This window comes from Phacochoerus africanus, chromosome 8 (assembly GCF_016906955.1).
Source record: "Phacochoerus africanus isolate WHEZ1 chromosome 8, ROS_Pafr_v1, whole genome shotgun sequence".
NCBI lineage: Eukaryota > Metazoa > Chordata > Mammalia > Artiodactyla > Suidae > Phacochoerus > Phacochoerus africanus.
The window spans coordinates 18,379,275-18,385,146 of NC_062551.1; positions in this window are offsets into that span (position 1 = coordinate 18,379,275).

Sequence of the window (5,872 nt, forward strand, 5' to 3'; positions counted from 1 at the left end):
CCTGCAGCACACCTATGTGTCCCGCTCTGGCCTTGGTGTTCATGTCTGTGGCTCTGTCCTTTCCCCTAGGAGGAGTCTGCATCTGTGGAGACAATGCAATGCACAACCTGCAACTGTAAAACATGGTCGAAAAAGTAAGTGTGGTGGGGGGCGGGACCGCTGCTGGCCGGGACCTCGGAGGGTCTCTTCTCACCGTCCTCACCCCTCAGCCGTGGTGGGACTGAGGGGCTTCTCGATGCCTCCCTCCCATTTGGGAGAGATCTGACATGAACGTGGTGGCCCCCGGGCTGCAGCGCATCTGGCGACAAGGCCATCCATGGCATTGCAAGGGGTTTGTGGATAGGAAGAGGTTCCAGCCGGCCCAGTGGAAGAGGGATGGAGCGCTGGCCTTGCCTCATGAGCCCTGGGATCTGCCACCATCAGTGGCCTTGGGCCAACCCCTTCCCCATTCCGGACCTCTGATGGATTCTGGGTGAACCCTGAGGTCCCTTCCAGCTCTAATGTCCCACAACTTCTTGTCCCTGGTCTTCTACTCTTGTGGATTAGAGTCTGCGTGTGGCCTGCGCTTCTTTTTTCTACTTCCTCTAAGTGGCAAAGGGGCAAGCGGGGTAGATGAGAGTGTAGACTAAAGCTGATCTATCCAATCTCCTGCCCCTTTCAGGCTGCTGTCCTTGCTGCCCTCCAGGCTGTGCCAAGTGTGCCCGGGGCTGCATCTGCAAAGGGGGCTCAGACAAGTGCAGCTGCTGCCCCTGAAATGCATCCATCAGGCTGGGGACGAGGCCTGGGAAGCATCTGTATAATGCATTAATGGAGAAGTTGGAATGATTGTATAATAGCTTGTGCTTTTTATATATTTGCCCAAGTCAGGTGTTGATAACATTCCTATAAAGTGCTTGGAGCAATAAAGTTTTCACTTGTGGTTGTCTGGTGGCTCAGGGCACTGTTTTACCCAAACCCACAGGACCAGGAAGAGCTGACCCCATGTAGATACAGAAGGTGCCAGCCTGCACCCCTTCTGCAGATGGCTGAGAACCCTGAGATCCTGCTGCTCTGCCTGAGGGTTTTCTCCTGCAGCAAGAGCTTGCTTGATGCATGCACTGGGCAGGCGGACCCTGGGAACAGCCCTCAACTGATGACACACAGGAGTTAGTGGATTATTAGTGCTAGCATCTTTAGCCTTACAGTGGGACTCATCTGAGTCATGTACTACACTGTCCCCCTAGGTCCTCAGCAGCACGGAACTCCAATAGCCCACAGAGGTAGCCTGCTTATCACTATACTCATTGGCTTTCCTCCTTCCCTGCCCCACTTCTCCATTCTCCTTCTAGTGCTTCCTGGGATGCCCATTCAAAGAAACTACTTATACAGGGTCTACTTTGGGGGTAACCCAATCTTAGTCAAGCTCTCCTGGAATAGAATGGGCTCGGAATGCTTTGTGTAAGTGGTGCTGTTTAAGGGATTTTGCATGGAACCAGCCAAGAACATGTGGGTCTTAGAAGACCTAAAGAAAATCCCCAGGGTGAAGACACGGAGGGCATCAGCTGGTATAGTTATCTGAGTCCCCCGTTAGCATAGGGTGACTGCAGACCCAGACATTGATGTTCTTGCGTTTCATGGACATCCATGTAAAGAGATACTGAGGTCTCGGTTACATCTTCCCCACCCCCACCCCCAGATTGCTGCATATGTATCAGCGCTTTCACTCCACTAGCATGATTCCGATTAATCTTGATGATAATAAGTGCTGCAATTATGCCAACACTTAAGTGCAGCAGCCCCCATGCTGAGCACTGCACACACACAGTGTGTGCTGTGCTCCTCCCACAATGCCTGCAATAGCCCTGCAAAGTGTGGGTGGGGTGGAAGAATCCTTAATTTAAAAAAAAAAAAATTTAAAATAGGTCTTCATACTCGATGTACAAAACACAAGAGATTAAAAAGGTGTAAGACTCCTTCCCACCTCTGCACCCCAGTACGCCCCTCCCCAAGAGGGCTGTCACCACCAATGGGTGTGACCTTCCAGGGATATTCCATGGCAGCACAAGCCCAGATGGCACATAGCATCACACACACACGCACACAACGTAACCTGGGAAACTGAGCAAGTGTTTTCTCTTATAAACTCTCTGCCGAGTCCTTTTCTTCCATTTCAGAGAGAACAACAGGTAGGTGGAAAAATTAAAACCTCAAACAATAGGAAAATAAGGTGACAGAAGAAAAAAAAATGGATAAAATAAAAGGGTTAAAGAAAATACGGGAGACATGGTTGTTCCTGTTGTGGCTCAGCTGATTAAGAACCCGACTAGTAACCATGAGGTTGTGGGTTCATCCCTGGCCTTGCTCATTGGGTTAAGGATCCAGCATTGCTGTGAGCGGTGGCATAGGTCACAGGTGCAGCTCAGATCCTGCGTTACTATGGCTGTGGCACAGGCTGGCAGCTGTAGCTCTGCTTGGACCCCTAGCCTGGGAACCTCCATACACTACAGGTGCAGCCCTTAAAGAAAGAAAGAAAGAAAGAGAGAGAGAGAGAGAGAGAGAAAGAGAGAGAGAGAGAAAGAAAGAAAGAAAGAAAGAAAGAAAGAAAGAAAGAAAGAAAGAAAGAAAGAAAGAAAGAAAGAAGAAAAGAAAAGAAAAGAAAAGAAAAGAAAAGAAAAGAAAAGAAAAGAAAAGAAAAGAAAAGAAAAGAAAAAGAACATCTGGGAGACAAAGAGAATATTCCACACATGTTTCTGCCACAGTGGCATCACCCAAGGCTGCTGAAGGCTGTAACTACATCTTTTGGTGTTTTTCTGGTCCACAGAGCCGAGCACTGTGCCTGGGACCACTTGAAGCAGGGGTCATCAACACCCATAAATATTCACTGACAGCAATGAAACTTCCTTTCCTTAATAACACCCATACCAACAACCTCATTCAACCTTATGCACAATCTTAGGGAATTCATAGCCCCCCCTCCAACCCCAAAGACTCTATGGTCCACATGATCTGCCACTTGAATAAATAATCCAATAGCAGATTAAAATACTAAACACTTTGGACCTGCCAGGCTCTGGGTCCAGCACCATCCATGCATTAATTTGTCACAACAGAATCCCCTGGGGTCAGTACTCTGATCAACCCCATCTTACAGATAAAGAAATCAAGGCACACAGCATTTAAATGATTTGCCCAAGGCCACCCAACCAGTTTTGTAGAACTGAGATTTGAAGCCAGATCTAAGAGACTCCAAAGCCATGCCCTGAGAGCAAGCGGAGGTGCAGAAACAATTTCCTGGGTGGAAGGCTATGAAAGCAGCAGTTCCTAGAAGCTGCCCTGGGGAGGATGCGGAGATTCACACTCACCCACAATGCTGCCCTCAGCTGAGCAGAAGGTAAAGTCCAGCTCTGGATGGTGTTCATTCATGCTGCCAAGGCGCTGAGACCAGGGCCCGGAAAAGGCCAGGAGCATCCTTCTCCACCACCAGCCTAGGTCAAGGTGACCTAGAGCCAGGAGCCAGCGGGAATGAAGCCTTTTCCAAGGGTGTCCTGTGGGGATGGGCTCAGTCAGCAAAACAAGGAGCAGGACTTCCTGTGTGCTTCCCGGCACTGGGCACTCTCATAACACACACTGTCATCATCCCGCTTTGGAAATCGTTGGGGACCGCCCTGGGAAGGTTCCCCACTCTGGCCATGAAATGTGTTTTAGACACAGCATCATGGTGTGATGGAAAGAGCTGGGCCTTGGGAGTCAGACACTCACCCTCCCTGGATGAGTGACCTTGACCAAGTCATTTACCCCTTGAGGCTCAGTTCCCACATCTGCGAAGTGTGGCTCCCTCAGAGGGAGAAACCATAGCAGAGGGTCTATGCACTTAGTAGGTGCTCCATAAGCAGGGCTTCAGAGGGTTCCAGCCCTTCTCAGGCTTCTGTTTATGAATCTCGGAGAAGGCCCCTGCCAAGTCACTCTCTGTGATGGCAGCGCTCTGGGCCCTGGGAAGGACATGATGATCCCTTCCAGGGGACAGGGAAGTCCCTTGTGTCTCCAGTGAGCAGGCAGATCACCCTCGACACACACAGGGGTGCCCTCTCACCCGAATGATAATAACACCAACAACCAATATTTATTGAGCACTCTGAAGCCTAACGAGTACCAAGCACCAAGCTAAGCAGTTTATAAACATTATCTCACCGACTCTGCACAATCAGGACCACTTAAGAGCTGGACAATCAGGACCCTGCTATGGACCCCTTGCCTTGGAGGGTCTGTCTCTGGCCTCCTCCGCAGGGGTGAGGAGTCTGAGGATCCAAGAGGACACATCCACCTGGAACTCTCATACCTGTCCCTTCCCCATCTCCATCCCACCGACTGGACAGGGCTTTGAGTAGCTGGCACCAATTCCAGGATCTGTTTGGGCCTCTTCCTCAGGTCGGCCCTGCCTGAGGGTGGACCATACCATCAGCCTGTGTACTCCCAGGCCTAGGGGATGGCCAAGGGGCAGCTGCATTCAGGGATGGGGGCTGTGTGGAATGGGGCCAGGGTGGGAAGAGAAGGGGTGAGCTGCAGACAAATCCTCCATTTTCGCCTCTGCCCCAGGCCCAGCAAGTGTTCAGGGAAGGCCTGCATTAATTACCCTGGAGAAGAACTTTGTTATAACCCCCCTTTACAGATGAGGAACCTGAGGCTCAGGAGAGTCCATGGCCTGCTCAGTCACGAGGCTTGTGCTTTAGAGAGCCTGTCTATCCAAATACACCAAACACAAGTTTATTAAAGAATACGTGGGGGCCTCTGTCACTCATAATATGGTATTTGATCAGCACAGTCTGATCAATTAACCCTAAACATCTGCTTTTGTCCCTAACACTCTTTCCTAAGAAAATGCTTCTCCAGCTCTTGCCATATATCCTCAAAACAACAAAAAGTGAGTCAAAGAGCTTAACAGACACCTCACCAAAGAAGCTATACAGATGCCAAATAAGCATATGAAAAGATGCTCCACATCACAGGCCTTCAGGGAAATGCAAATTAAAACAACAATGAGACACCACTACACAAAATCCAGAAGGCTGACACACCAGGATGTGGAGCCACAGGAACTCGCATTCATTGCTGGTGGGCTACGAAATGGTACAGCCACTTTTGGAAAGCAGTTTGGCAGTTACTTGTAAAACTAAACATACTCTCACATAATCCAGCAATCCTCCTCCTTGGTATTTACCAAAAGACCTGAAAACTTATGTCCTTACAAAGCCAGCACATGACTGTTTATAGCAGATCTATTCATAATCGCCAAAATCCAAAAGCAACCAAGATGTCCTCCTGCAGGTGAACGGATAAACCGTGGTCCATCCACAGTGTGAATGGAATATTATTTAGCCCTAAAAAGAAATGAGTTATCAAGCCATGAAAAGACATGTAGGAAACTGAAATTCCTACGACCAAGTGAAAGAAGCCAATATGAAAAGGCTACCTACTTTATGATTCCAACTAGGTGACGTTCTGACAAAGGCCAAACTATGGAGACACTAAAAAGATCAGGGGTTGCTGGGGGTTGGTGCAGGGAGGGACGGATAGGCGGAGCACAGGATTTTTAGCACAATGAAACTACTCTGTGTGATACTCTAATGGTGACTGTATGTCACCAACATTTGCCCAAACCCACAGAACGTACAACACCAAGAGTGAACCCTAATGTAAACCATGGCCTTTGGGTGATTATGATGTGTCAACACAGATTCTTCAGTTATAACACATGCAAAGTCTGGTGGGGGATGTTGACAATGGGGGAAGCTATGCATGTGTAGGGGCAGGGGGTGTATGGCAAATCTCTATACTTTTGTTTGTTTTGCTGTGAATCTAAAATTGCTCTAAAAAATAAAGCCTATTTTTTTCTAAG